Raw genomic sequence first — 15,812 nt, 5'->3', positions numbered from 1 at the left:
AATAACAATGTCCATGGTGACATACCCATCGCCAGCCGGACTTCGGTGTACCTCCAGATGCCATCCTGGCCTGGAATCACCAATTCTCAGTCCCTGAAACTCGACTGGCAGCATCTCACATGGCTGTATGAACAAAAGCCACCACCAACCTGTAGCTGTGCATGCAGCTCTCCGTACAATAAACATCCATAATACCAAAAAATGAAAGTCATAATGATAAAAAATAATCCATGTCAAACGTATGAAATTGAAAATTGGAGCCTGCCGAGCCTGTCATGAAAACGATCACATTTACAAACTCATTATGAAAATTAAGGGGTTAACTGTTAATGCATGTTCACAGACATGACACAAAATTCTCCAAGACTGCAGTTGACAACCTGCAAAGTAAACGCAAGTTTAACAAATAAAGCACAATCTGCTCCCTGGGTTGCTGTTAGAGGCTGCAATACAATTAGGTAAAACATCAAAACAAAGCAAGTCATCACAAATTCTGTCACATACATTTCGTTACACTGTCAGGTAAGTCCAGAGTTGTTGTCATACACTGTCTTGGCTCAGAGTCTTGATTGTCAATGCTGGTATAGTCACGTCTGGTCATAATCTTGAAATGGGCCTTCTCCATTGAAGTCTTTTGTTGTCAATGGTGCCCCAGAGTAATCCTAAACCCATATTTAGTCCAAAATTAGCCCTGATCAATCTTGCTTTTTCAAATCTGTAGTATCTTTATATTTTTCAGGTGAGATGAATGTTATCCTCTGCTGTGATCACATCACCCCAACCTTGAATCATGTTAAACATTCACAATACACAAACACCACATCCCAAGTACAGACTTGACATTCATACAGCATTACAGACAAACTGTCATCCCACAACACACACATAAAACATACAATATTAAATTGTAAAAAGAACCCTCCCTACGCAAAATGTTCTCCTCAATTAAAATTTCCCTTTTTTTATTTTAAATCCAAAATTAATATCTAATTGTCTGGTCTCCTGTCCTCACATCGTTTGCCAATATGCATAATACTGGAACATGATTTAACTCCCCATTTAGTTTGCTCACATCTCACACTTAGACTTAACACTATTGTATTGAGCTGTAACTTCAATATTTCCACCTTCCCATATTTCTTCCACTAAACAGTTCCATTTTGCTTTCAGTTTAAATTCATCCCTCCAAATAACTACCTCTGGCAAAGAACCAAACATTTTTAGAGCACTCCCTTTTACTGTTACCTTGCTCCTTCATTCATCTTCTCACAAGCATTACTGACCCTCCTAAGAAATAATGATACTGAAAATAATGTTTAAAAATATACACAGCTTCCTCCTGCCACTTACACTATCACCTTGGATTACCGTTCTCATGTTTGTTGATGCCAATTCTTAGAATTAAAAATAAATACTTACTCTTGATAATGGAGTCATGCTATATCACAAATTTTGAAAACCTTCTTCCATGTTCCCCCTTTGTACCTATCAAAACCAATTAGAAATATTTTTGCTGTCATGATCATCATTGTGGCCCTCACACTTATTGTTCTTGTATTTTAAATTGGCAATTTTTGTACATTTGAAGCCCTTTGAGACTTGCTTGTGGGCTATATAAATAAATTTGGATTGCCTTGACTTTATTATTATTCAACTTCTTCTGCATTCTCCTTCCTTTTATTTTATTTTTATCTTAACTACTTCCACATAATTCATCTGATTTACTCCATTACACTTTTAACCTCCTAGATTCAAATTCAAATTTCACATCCTCACTTCCAACATTGCGGTAAAATTTTGCAAAATTTCATTTTTTCCCTTCTAATTTCTTCTAGTTTTCCTTTTTTCTTTTTTTTTTTTTTTCCACTGACTCAACCCATTTAAATTTTTTTAACTGCTCATTGTATGCCTACCTATTCCAAAACTTCCCACTTGTGAAAAATTTCAAATTTTCAACTTCAAAATTCACGGCCAATTTTACAAAATTCTTTCTATATTTTTATCAATTTTCTGACCAATTCAACACGTTCCAAATTTAAACATAATCTTGTAGCATTCCCCGAATTTTTATTCAGCCTCTTCGCCTTCACACGCAATTTCTACAGAAATGAATAATTCTAGTTATTATTGTTAATCATCCGTGGCCCTCGTAGGGACAAGCCGCACCAGTAATGGATGGATGGATGGATTGTTAATCCTAACCCCAAGTGCCTATCATAAATTGCCATTTAAATCAATTGTCGCAAGGGTCATGTCAATGTATTTGTTATTTAAAGCCCTACTGTATTCTTTATTCTGTATTCTGTATTCTAAGTAGTGCCTTGTATTACTATTTTGCTGACTATCCAGAATTCCAACTTTCTTATGGCCCCTCACCCCTTCAAGCTCAAATATGCATCCTATAAATCAGTCGCAGTTGATGTGTAATTAAATTCTATTATTGTGTTGATCAAGGTCAATTAAGTTCAGCAATTCAGCCTTCTGTTGCCTGAATCCAAATTTTCACTGGTCCAATTATAAAATTTCATTATTTCGATTAGATTCATTATGTCTTCTACATGCTGTCACATATAAAAATTTATGATTCAAATCATTTAATTTCTATCGATCAATATCCACTTTGCAAAGTTTCTGATCACGCTGTCGTGATTTGTTATTATTAGTGTATCTTCACTGTCCATATCTGTGTATTTTGTTTTTTATCCCCGTTTCAGTGTCAATAAGCAGCCCTATTATTCCCTCTTTTATCAAAACTCCTCAGTTATGTCTGCCCCAGCACCCAAACACACTTCCATCCCTTTTGTCCCATACTCCACCAACTTTGTAATGCTTCAGCAGTCTTTAGCAATGTGTCCAGTTTGACTTCATGTGCCTCGTGCAAGTCTTTAGCAGCCTCTCATCTTAGATTCTCATGATGATGATTCAGGGCTGGACCGTCCGCCATTCTCAAATGCGTCCATCTTGTCTTTGTTCTTTCAGTCCATTTTCTTTTTGATCAACAACTGTGTGTATTCCACCAACTGTATGGTTCTTGTCGTGTGAAGAGCCGTGCTTGCCCCCTTCAAGCATGATAATAGTTCCTGTTGTTCTCCCAAAGGTCAAAGGTGTCTCATGACCAGGGACAGTCCTCTGTTGATTTTGAGCCAGCCAGTGGAGTAAGAGGACTCAGTTCAGGAATTGTGCCACGCGCTAGGGCAGAACACACTGGGACACCAATCAGTCTTCCTGTGTATTTGTTCCTTCCACCCCAAATCTTCACATTAACATATTGTATCCTATCAGTTGCGCACACTCATCATCTTACTATCAAGCCGCCCTTATCAAATGCTGTTTTTTTTTTTGAGTAATCCATCCACCCTACCCATTAACACGGCTAAAATCCTCGTTCCAGTGTTTATCATCAAATAAAGTTCCGAAATCCTTTGTACTAAACTGTAATGTAATTGAACAATCTACCAACATGGTTGTATATGCGGTGAATGTTATTGTTCAATCTATAGGTCATACAGCGCCTGTGTTCCAACTATGACACTCCTCCTTGGTTTACCATCTCATAAATTATTGTTGTCAGCAGCGCTAAATGATAGTGCTTGAAAGTGAATGTCTTATCGCCCAATTCAAAACACATGCCACATTTGAGCTAGTATTTATTTATGTCTTTATTTTCCCATCCTCATGTTAGCTGGCATGTGTCAGAATTAAAATGTAATTTTGCTTTTAATTTTAAGTCTTTCAAAATTGCTATATCCTTACTACACCGCGATAAACTGTTAAACATATCTTTAAAAACAAACAAAAACAATCTATGCTGCTGCACAGACTCTTAAAAGTGGCACCCAAATGCCAGATCACAAATCAAACCTCCTCCTTCACTCTCACATTTTTGATAAAACAGTCTACTTATCTAGACACTGTCATCACATACGAAATAATGGCCTGCAAATTAAATATAATGTTGTTGCAGTGGTCCCTCAAAACATGTGACTAGGATTTGGACAATTATTAACCCCCATCAATTGATCAATTATCTCCTCACTAAATTCTTAGCCCGTTAACCTATCTGCATAAAGAAGACATTTACAATGTAGGGGATAAGAGAATAACAAGGAACACCTTAATAATTAACAAAATAAACCCAACCCACAATCAAAACCAAATAAACTAGGACCATGACATATGTGGACCCACACAGTACTCCAAATATTTCCTCATTAAAATTTTAGCCTTTTTGTGTAGAGCACCATTGAATTCTAATCATTGACCTAATTTTATCCTTAATTTAATCCCAATCACGAATGCCCACTACTTAATACTTTACTTGGTGTTCTTTTAATAAAAAATGCCCCCTTGCAATGTCATTTTTATTTGTTGTTTATTTACTCTAAGTGATTCAAATCTTTGACTTATCCTTACATGTGTCCTTGTATAGTCTTATGTCATAACCAATCAATAACTCCTCCTAAATTTAAAATCTGCAATCATAATTTGTATGTTCTCTCTTACTCTCACATTTTTATGAGGGCTGGGCACTCTCCTCGTTGGACGAGTTTCTGCCCACAACCCTCAGATTATTCTATAATTTCTAATTTTTACATTTAACAATGCAAATCTGATAAACCATTGTCTAGCACACCATTTCCGTGCACCAATTTAACACAATTCCATCCTTTATAACCGTCAGTACGGTGATTTGTTCGTCTAATGAGTGTTCGTCCGACAGTCTTGTGTGTTCGTCTCGTCCGTGCTACAAGTACAGCAGGCAGGTTCTGCTTGACATCGGCAGAAGTGGGTTTTGCGGCGTTCTGGACTTTGAAGTGTCGACATTAAAGGCGCTCGGACTGCTACGTCCTGAAACGTCGCCGACCTCACCCGCTATTCCTCCCCCGGTTGGGAGCCGTCGGAAACGGTGTGCGAGGAGGCAGAAGAGGGGCAAGCGCGGAGGCGTCCGGGCCAGGCTGGCGGCCAACCCAGCGCGCCCGGCGGTGCCCTCCATTCTTCTGGCGAATGTTCGATCGCTGGACAACAAAATGGATTACGTTCGCCTGCTGAGGTCTACGAACCGGACGGTGCGGAACTGCTGTGTGCTCGTGTTCACCGAGACCTGGTTGAGTGACAACATTCCGGACTCTGCAGTGCATCTGGAGCGGCTAGCGTGCTATCGGGCGGACCGTGCCATTGTACGAGGGGGAAAGTCGCGAGGAGGTGGAATATGCGTCTACATCCGAGAAGAATGGTGCCGGGACTCTGTGGTGGTATGTAAGCACTGCTCGCCGCTTGTGGAGTTTGTGATCATTAAGTGCCGTCCTTTTTATCTGCCGAGGGAATTTACCGCGATTCTGCTAGTCGCGGTATACATCCCGCCTTCCAACATCGAAGGAGACAGGATCGCGGCGCTTGGTGAACTGTACCAGGCTGTCAGTGAACAGCAAACAGCGCACCCTGACGGTTTCACCATCTTCGCTGGAGACTTCAATCATGCCAACCTGAAGTCTGTTTTCCCGAGGCTTCACCAGCATGTTCCCTTTCCGACACGTGGAGACAGCTTCCTGGACCTAGTCTACTCGGCGCAAAAGGGAGCTTTCAAAGCCACCCCCCTCCCCCATCTGGGGCTTTCTGACCATCTCACCGTTTTGCTTTTGCCCGCATACAGACAATTGGTAAAGGCATCCAGGCCGGTTCGGAGGCAGGTTCGAGTGTGGCCTGAGGGTGCCTCCGATGCACTTCGTGACTGCTTCGACACCACTGACTGGGACTTGTTTAAGCAGGCAGCCACCTACAACGATTGGACGGACATAGAGGAGTATACTGACTCTGTTACCTCTTACATCACGAAGTGCATCGATGATGTGACTTGCTCGAAATCCGTCGTCACTCGCGCGAACTGGAAGCCGTGGCTGACGGGGGCTGTCCTCAGACTGTTGAGGGCCAGGCACAAGGCTTTCAGAGCGGGGGATGAGGCTGGCTTGAGGACAGCGAGGGCCGACCTGTCCCGAGGCATCAAAGAAGCGAAGAAGGCGTACTCGTGCAAGGTCTCCACCCACTTCAAGGACAGCAAGGACGCACGTAGCCTTTGGCGGGGCATTCAGACCATCACGGACTACAAGCCCGCGCCGAGGAGCTGTGAGGGCGACGTCCGTCTGCTGAACGATCTGAACCGCTTCTTTGCTCGCTTCGACGCCCAGAACAGCACTTGCCCGCTGAAGTCCACTCCCCCCCCCCCCACACGAGCAGCCCCTGCGCCTCTCTGCCGACGGTGTGAGGAGGGCGCTTGCCGCTATTGACACCCGTAAGGCGGCGGGCCCTGACAACATCCCGGGTTGAGCGCTGAAGGACTGCGCTGGGGAGCTGTCGGGTGTCTTCACGGACATCTTTAACGTTTCCCTGCAGCAGGCCATCGTCCCCTCGTGTTTCAAGGCTGCCACCATCGTTCCTGTGCCAAAGAAACCTGCACCGTCCTGCTTCAATGACTACCGCCCTGTGGCACTGACGCCCATCATCATGAAGTGCTTTGAGCGGCTGGTCATGGAGCACATCAAGTCCGTTCTCCCCCCCACCATTGACTCTTTCCAGTTAGCGTACCGTGCCAAGCGGTCCTCTGAGGATGCCATCTGCTCTGCCCTCCACTCGGCCCTCACCCACCTGGAGAGAAAGGACTCATATGTGAGGTTGCTGTTTGTGGACTTCAGCTCTGCCTTCAACACCATTGTGCCGCAGCGACTCATCCGCAAACTCGACGAGCTGGGCCTCAGTACCTCCCTCTGCAACTGGATACTGGACTTCCTCTGTCAGAAGCCTCAGGTGGTGCGTGTTGGCGACAAAATCTCCGCCAGCATCACGCTGAGCACGGGGGCCCCCCAGGGCTGCGTGCTCAGTCCATTGCTCTTCACCCTGCTGACGCATGACTGCACTGCGACCTACAGCGACAACCGTATAGTGAAGTTTGCTGACGACACGACTCTGGTGGGTCTCATCACGAAGGGCGACGAGACTCGGTACAGGTCGGAAGTTGACCTTCTGACCACGTGGTGCAGGGACAACAACCTCCTGCTGAACGTCAATAAGACCAAGGAAATCATTGTTGACTTCCGGAAGGGTCACACAACACACCTGCCGCTGATCATCGACGGTGCTGTGGTGAAAAGGGTGAGCTGCACCAAGTTCCTGGGGGTGCACATCAGTGAGGACCTCTCCTGGTCCGCAAACACCTCGTCACTGGCAAATAAAGCTCAGCGCCGCCTGTACTTCCTGCGGAAGCTCAGGCGTGCATGTGCTCCTCAGGCAGTCCTGTCTACATTCTACCATGGCACCATTGAGAGCGTCCTCACCAGTTGCATCGCTGTCTGGGGTGGTAACTGCACTGAACAGAACTTGAAGGCCCTGCAGCGCATTGTGAATACGGCTGGTAAGATTATTGGTGCTTCGCTCCCCTCCCTGAAGGACATTTACACCTCCCATCTCGCCCGCAAGGCAACCTCGATTGCCAGAGATGTGAGTCACCCGGCTCACTCTTTGTTTGACCTTCTGCCCTCTGGGAAGAGGTACAGGAGCCTGCGCTCCCGCACCACCAGACTCGCCAACAGCTTCTTTCTCCAGGCTGTTAGGGCCCTGAACTCGCTACCCCCTTCTGCGTAGCGTGCGGCACTGTTGCGCTATTTTCGGGAATGTCTGCTGTACGCGCACTTGCTCCTTTTTTTTTCTGCTCCTCTTATTTATTTATTTATTTATTGTTGTGTTATTTATTCATTATTTATTCAGCACGCTTTTGTTATACTTGTTTACTTGTTTGTCTGTTGTGAGCCATGTCTTGTCACCGTGGGATAGGGGGGAACGAAATTTCGGTTTCTTTGTATGTCTTTGGCATGTGGAGAAATTGACAATAAAGCTGACTTTGACTTTGACTTTGAACTGATACACAAAGACAAACATACACATAAACAAACACAGGGGCCCACAACATAGACATGACAATCTTCCCAGCTGATTCAAGGGTGGGGGTGGGGTGGGCAACTGAAGTGCGGAGAGCCTCGCCACCACCACGTCGCACAATGTAACCCCCACCTCTGTCCAAAATATGCATTTGTGCCCACCTGACCGTTTGGCCCAAACTTTAGAGCCGCAGCCTTTTGAAAACAAAAATGGTTCCAGTTTAACCCCACCACACAATGGGATGTAACCTTCATGCTAATTAAATATACATTCTTTATCAAATTCTTGTTAAGCCATTTTTCCGACTCCAACTCTCATGCAAAATCAAAATAAAATCATCAATTTTATACAAATCAACTTATTGTTCTTCATGAACCACAAATCATCACTTCCATCCCATGAACAGCACCACAACTAATCACTCACTTCTTCAGCTGCGCCACTGTCCCATCTGACAGCCAAGCCTGCTTTCCACACAATATCATCATAGACACACTTCAACAATTATGTAGCGACCTGGTTAACCCAGTTACCCTTCGCCCTAGACAAAAATATAAGTCTCTAAGGTCGAACTATTGAGGTCGCCAGCCATCCGTCCTGCTATATCAGCGATGCCTTCACCCTTTTTTTTTTTTTTCACGAGTCCCCGACTCGTATTGGTGGCCTGGCCGATCCAATCGACCCCGACCTTAGGCAACAGTATAAGTTCTGTTAGGTTACGGATTTTAGTTATTGATCTGACTCCAAATTGCGATCAACACTTAACACATAAATTGCTATGTCCTAATCCACACACTGGCGCACCTAACAATTTTGCGAGTTCGTTCTGTCAAAGAGAAGACCAGTAGATCAATCAGACCAAATTTACCAATTGTTTATTCCTGACAAAGCGCACTAATACAAGCCTGGGTCCCGGGTCCCTCACACTAAAACTCGTGCGTTTTTGTGACCACCAAAAGACGACACATTCTTCCGGGTTGCCCAGTTTTAAAGAAACACAATATGAATATTAAAGCATGCAAAATATTGTGAGATGATTGGTCGATGGCCATCTCCTCCCCGTGTCGGTGTCATCGCTGAGGTCAGGTGGTTGGATTTTCCCGCGAAGCCCGGGCCACATAGACGTGCTGTTGTTCTCGTTCCTCAACGACCTTGAGGTGTTCTCGTCCGGTACTCCCTGTCTGGGCCTATACACAACACTTCAACGAAAACAAGTTCATGCTGTTTGCCTGCACATTCTTCGCCCCCTACCAATCCACACGAGCACTCCAATACTAGATATTAATAAGATTATAAGTTTAACACAACCTTAAAAAATATGTTTGCAAACTCCCGAAAGCACATTTCCCTTTACGTAACATTCAGAGTTATTCAAATAACTATTACATAAATAACACGTTTATCAAACCATCGGTGTCACTTTCATGAAGCTAAGCAAAGTTACAAGCTACAACACAGCTATAAGCTACGCTACAAAGCTACGCTACAAGCTACGCTGCAAGCTACGCTACAAGCTACGCCGAAAGCTGCAAGCTACAAGCCACAAAGCTACAGAACAGAAAACAACATCATGCCTGGAGATAGACACAAAGGTCGATCTTGGAAACGAGGGACCTCCTCACGACCAGCATTAACAATTCGATCTGTGAACATCAAAGGGTTCTGTTGGATTTTGTCCACAATTTAGGGAGCGCGTTATCTGCGCCTCACGGCAAAAGCCTTTGCCAATCACCTGTTATCCAATTTACTCACTGCGTGCTCGTTTGATTTCTTCAGATTTAGGAAAATACAAAGACACTGAAGCAGAAATTAGACTTAGACAGATTGGTTGAGTTCAATCACAATTCTTGTTCAAAAAGCTCTGTTTTCAGGAAAGTACAATACAGCGCTGGGCCCTTCAAGAGCGGAAAGTCTCCATTCAGAAAAGGCAAAGTCCAAGGTTGTTAGATCAGTTTTATATTCAGTAGCACATTGTGGGCTGGGATTGATGGGCGATGAGTCTTCGGGGTGGGGCAAGTTCGAAGGAGAGTCTGCTTCCATGGGAGTGGTGCTGGTTATGGGCGATTCGGTGTATTGGTGGGGGGCTGTTGGTGTGTGTGTGTGTGTGTGTGGAGGGGGCTGTTGTCTTCCATCCCGTCTCTCGGCCTTGGCGATCATCTTTGGCCGAGTTCTCGGGTGGCTCCTTCTGGCACCCACTGGTTTTATCTCCACGTGACCTTCCTGTGAACATTCTTCTCCAATCTTGGACATACACTGTCGTACCGCATTCAACCGTATCTTTTCTTTGTTAGACAAACTATTTCCCTCTGTGCAGAGCGTTCAGTAGTAATCAAAAACTGGCGTCTAGCATTAGTCAAAACATAAGATACAATCAAGTACTGAACGGTCAAGACGACTCTGGCCGTGTCCATGATTCAGAGAAAAAACATCAGGCATGCATTCCACAGTTCCTTAAGGGTCATTAAGCTATTTAGGCAATATATCAAAAGTCATTTGTTATTTCAAAGTCCTCAGAAATATATATATCAGATCATAAAGTTATAAAAACCTTTCTCATCACCACTTATCAAAAATGTCTAGTTATGTCTTCTTTATTGATTTGGTGTGTACGTATAATTATATGCTTCAAATGTTTCTTTTATTTATTTAATATGTGAATATACTTGTCTGCTTATGTACTTGATTCAATGAGGTTTGAGCATATCTGTTTTTGTAGCGAGGCAGGACTTTTTGTATTTCGACCTCATTCCTTCAGTTCTCCTCTGCAAAACGAACAATCTTAGCCGCCCTGCACAGCACCGGACTTAGCAGAGTTTATTGAGAAGGGACAGAAATGTGTTCAGCTGTGGCTGAACCACATCTAGCCAAGCCTTGTAATTAACTGCCTTGTAGCCACGATAAGAAGAACTCCAATTAATTAAATCCATCCATCATCCTTTATGTAAACAATGCCACGCGTATGTGGCGCGTATGCATACGCGCCGCGTATGCGCCGCACCGCTGACATCGGACTCGTTGTAAGTTGCATTTCTAATTACTCCACAGACCCATATAACGATATATAAAGTATATTTCAAATAACTATCATATTACAACAATATTATCAAACCATCTGTGTCACTCCAAATCATTAAATCTATCGATCAAATTCCTCATCCTGTATGTCAACAACGCCGCGCACGCATCGCAAAGATCTAGTATGTAACTATATTGTAGCGTTAAAGTACCAGGAAAGACGTGGGTTTGGTAAACGACTCTTTATTTAACAAAACAAGAGTTCAACGAGCCAACAACTACTGAACTGTAACGATAAAAACATATACAAGTTGCTACACGAAATATAATATATCAAATAACTATAACATAAATAAGTTTTTCAAAAGACAGAGTCAACCCGAAAAATAAATGCAATTCTATATAAGATATTCCATGCAAATCATGCAATAAATCGTACATCGGAGAGACAGGTAGGAACTTCATCACAAGAAAAACAGAACACAAGAAGGAGTGTGAGAAGGAGACAGCAACAAGACAAACAAGAGCAATAAAACTACAAGCAGAACAGGAACACTGTAAGTCAGCCATTACCGACCACTGTAAAAGAGAAAACCACATCATGGACTGGGAAAAGGGCAGAGTCATCCGCACTGAAGAAAACAAACATCAGCGTTGGATCAGGGAGGCCATTGAGATCCGCAAGCAGGGCCCGAGGACCATCAACAGGGATGAGGGAGCCCACATGCTCTCTACAACCTGGAACAGCATCCTGGAGAGGTGAACGGACAGCAGAAGGCGTGACTCACCTGTCAAATCTGACAGGTGAGCCACGCCTTCATCCATCAGCTGATAAAGACGCGTCACAACCACGCGTGGCACTCTGATGAAGGCGGAAGAACCCGCCGAAACATGTCAGGTAATGCACCTAAAATAATTTGTTTGATATAAAAGAACTCTACCACTAGGCCACTGAACTGGAGCTTGTGTATTGTTTTTAGTTTATATAAACTTTTAGCTTTTTTAAAGAATTTTCTTAGCAGAAGCACTGATTTTTAATTTTTAATTTCGTTGTACATGTGTCAATGACAATAAAGATCTATCTATCTATCCGTGTAACTAATGAAGTTCTGACGCTATGCCCAGTTTTTGTTTTTTTGACTCTACCACGCATAAAAGCGGGTGGAGACTCTAAACTGCCCTAATTACAGCAAACCTGAAGACAGAGGTAAGTGGTTTCTCAGGTATCACCCCTCCAACTTGAAATTTTATTTTCGATAAACATCTTCGATAAACACTGAGGCATGTGCCTAGTTCATTTATTAATTTATTATTTTAACCTGGACTGATGTGTTGGTGTGCAAATTATTTCCAAACTGGGTGGAAGTTAATCAAGTATTCTAAGATCCTCTCTTTTTATTTACGATACTCGGAAAAAATATTGTCCTGTTGTCAAAATGGTCTTTTTCTGAGGTACATTCTGATGAATTTGGTATGAATTAACTCCATCAGATGCATGAAAGTGAAAATAAGTTGTAAAACAAGCATAGGCGGCACTTTTAAATCTGCTATATTGTTTTACCCGTGAAAATTAATGCTGTGTCATAAGAAGGCTGTTCAAAGTCTGCAAGCAAGGCTTTTGCATGAGGAAAATTGGCTGTCCGTGTGTGCACAATGGGACAAAATGGCCATACCCATGTGCTTGCAATTTGAGTTAACGAGGAATGACATTGCTGGTTTAAAGTTAAAGTCGATACACAAACAAACAAGGGATAATTAGTAAAATCACATGTTACAAAAACAAGCAACATTTAATGTTGCTTTGGCTGCTTTCGGTCATCCTTTTTGCAATTAGTTCGAGTGAAGGCTAAAAATGCTTCACCTTGTCCCCAAATGCAGCAGTGGGATATGCATGTGCCAGATTGCGAAGTACTTTGCACATTTTTAGACATTCACTTCACATACTTGGAGTCACATTGAAAAAAAAAAAAGATCCAAAAAATTCTGGATCTTAATTGTCACTTTCTCTTTCAGAATGAACAGAAAAGTCATAAACGTTAAAAGTGGTGGGGATAAGGAGGTACACCCGGGCCAGAGGCTGGAAGCCGAATGGTGCTTCAATCGTTCAAATGGACGGCAGCTACAAAATGAGACTGTTGCCCTCTGTGACGGTACCAGTGCTATCAAGTTGACCCTTTTTAGTCACCTAAAAGTCACAGAGGGCAACAGTTATGTGTTTTCCCATTTTACCACGGACGCGAGAAACCCCAACGTACTGTTTTGCAAAACCAACCAGCAAAATGTACATGGGGGCGCATGTAGAGTGTAGTGATGACTTGCAGGCTGAGGCAATCCAGTTCATCTTCCCCACGTTGGTGCCAGTGTCTCTAAGCCAAGTGCTTGAAAACCCTCCGGAGGGGCTGGTAACTATTGAGGGCCATGTTGAAAGTGTAAGTTTACTTCACGCACACATGCATGTTTAAATATATATTTAGAACTACTAAAAATACAAAAATGTGTTCCCTTGCATTAAACATTGCAGGATAACACAATCGTATGTCTGTTTGTTCCAATTTAGAAACAGCCAAGCAGAATGGTGTCGGTACGTGGGGCTCAGTTGGTGCCATTGAGCATCGTATATGTAAAACAAGTAAGCTGTTGTAAGAGTGGCGGTGTGGAGGGAGGCCAACTTGACCCCGATCAAGGTCGGGGCATTGTACACCTTCACTCACTTGAACACCGTGACCAATGAATTTGGGCTGTCTCTCAACACGACACAATATTCAAAGATATCACTGAGTAAAGAAAAGGCTGTAAAATGGAAAAGGAATTTCATCGGTTTAGGTTGTTTTTAATGACCGAGTAGAATACTACGAATGCCGGCTTTCCATACAATCTCGTTCAAATTTTACAACTTTACAAGAAAGGCTGTTGAATTGTGACCAGCGCGTCTGCGAACAACCCCCCGTGGTGGGGACAAAACGGTACAGATAATGGAAGGACTTTATTGACACCCTGTGAATTAGTAATTGCATGTGATGTGACTGTGATGAATTGACCTTTAACTTTATAGACTTATTTGTGACCTTTGAGTTATATAATTGTTCTCAGTTTTCACCTGAGCAAACCTAATTGTGTTTTTAATCACTAGGTCTACGAGTCAACTGTTGAATTACTGGCTATAGGACTGATGATTGAAGAGGAGGAGGTCAAGTTGGTGGATGGGGAGGGGGTTGAAACAAGTATTGCCTTGAGTGTGTGGAGCAAGGCCTTTGCTGAGCCGCCAACAATACCGCAAGGTGGACTCCCACTAAAACTTGTGTATTCACAGGGTGAAGTGGTCGAATTATGTAAATTAAACCGGAAGTAACGCCAAATAATTTTTTTGCGCTTAACACAAAAAGCATTCCCCAAGATATTTTCAGCTTCTTTGCCTTCACACGCAATTTCTCCAGAAATTGCATTTCTAGTTATGGTTATTATTATTATGATTAAACATTTATGTTATAACTTGTCTGGTTATTCTTTGCTTTTATATTCACCAATCAAAACTAAAAAATCTGACATTTGGTTAACTGCTTTATAACAATACGTATGTGTTTTACGTTGTTATATGAGTTGGTGCCCCCCAAAATAAAAAGATGTCGGCATAACGTTTTTTTTTCGACCTTGTATTCAAACACAAACACATTTGGTATATTAACACCATCAACTACAAGCCAACAAACACAAAATTAAAACATCAATGTTAGCATAACGTGTGTCGGCTGGCAATGGCATAGCAGCAATGCTGTCTGTCACTCACTCACTCACTCACTCACTCACTCACTCACTCACTCACTCACTCACTCACTCACTCATGAAGACCAATCAGCAGCGCCAGCGAGGGTTAGATGGAGGAGGGACTTTACGAGTCAGTGACGTAACTTCCCGTTCACGAACGAGTCGGGGATTGCATTTCCCGTTCACCAAAGAACGAATCTGCGAGTGAACGAATCAGTGAGTGATTTGCATTTCCAGTTCATCGCGGGTCAATGAATGAACTGCCTTCCCGTGCATCAACGGATCAGTCAGTGAACGTGTAATTAGTAATTAATTAGTCAGTCAAAAATACATGTTTGTTTTGCGTTTCAATTCATCATCATCGGCGGTCACTCGGGACGAGTATGACTGTCTTCTTCTCTGGGTCATCTACTTGTGGGTCCGCAGGTGGGCGTAGAGGCCGATCCGGGATCCACATATTTATCTGCAGTGTGGGCAGGGGAAAGTGGTGGTGGGTTGTGGTCGTGCTGGAGCCTGTTTTTGTCTTTCCTTACGGCGTTGTGGTTTGGTTTCTGCGACACGGCGGAGTTCCTTTTCGTGATGTGCTGCATCTTCTTGCACCGCTGCCCTCCAGCAGTTCCTGTTCAAGGTGATGCGCTCCCAGTCCTGATATGTTATTTGGAATTTCTTGAGATTGGACTTGAGGTTGTCCTTGAAACGTTTCTTTTGCCCGCCCGGGGCTCGCGGACCTCTCTTCAGCTGGGAGTATAACATCTGTTTGGGGAGGCGGGTGTCAGCCATGCGGATGAGATGTCCTGTCCATCGGAGTTGGTGCTGCATTATTAAGGTGGTGATGCTCGGTATCCTGGCTTCTTCCAGAACGCTGATGTTTGTGTGTATGTCCTCCCATTTGATCCTGAGTATTTTCCTCAAGGTTCTCTGGTGTTGTTGTTCAAGAGCTCTTAGTAGGTGCCTGCTGTAGGTTGTCCATGATTCTGCCCCATAAAGTAAGGTGGGGAGAACCACAGCTTTGTAAACCAGGAGCTTGGTGTCAACCCGGAGGTCTCTGTCTTTAAAGACTCTTTTCCGGAGTCTGGCATACGCTCCACTGGCACAGCTCAGGCGATGCT

Source organism: Syngnathus scovelli, chromosome 14 (genome assembly GCF_024217435.2).
Source record: "Syngnathus scovelli strain Florida chromosome 14, RoL_Ssco_1.2, whole genome shotgun sequence".
Taxonomy (NCBI): domain Eukaryota; kingdom Metazoa; phylum Chordata; class Actinopteri; order Syngnathiformes; family Syngnathidae; genus Syngnathus; species Syngnathus scovelli.
This window is presented reverse-complemented; position numbering follows the sequence as displayed.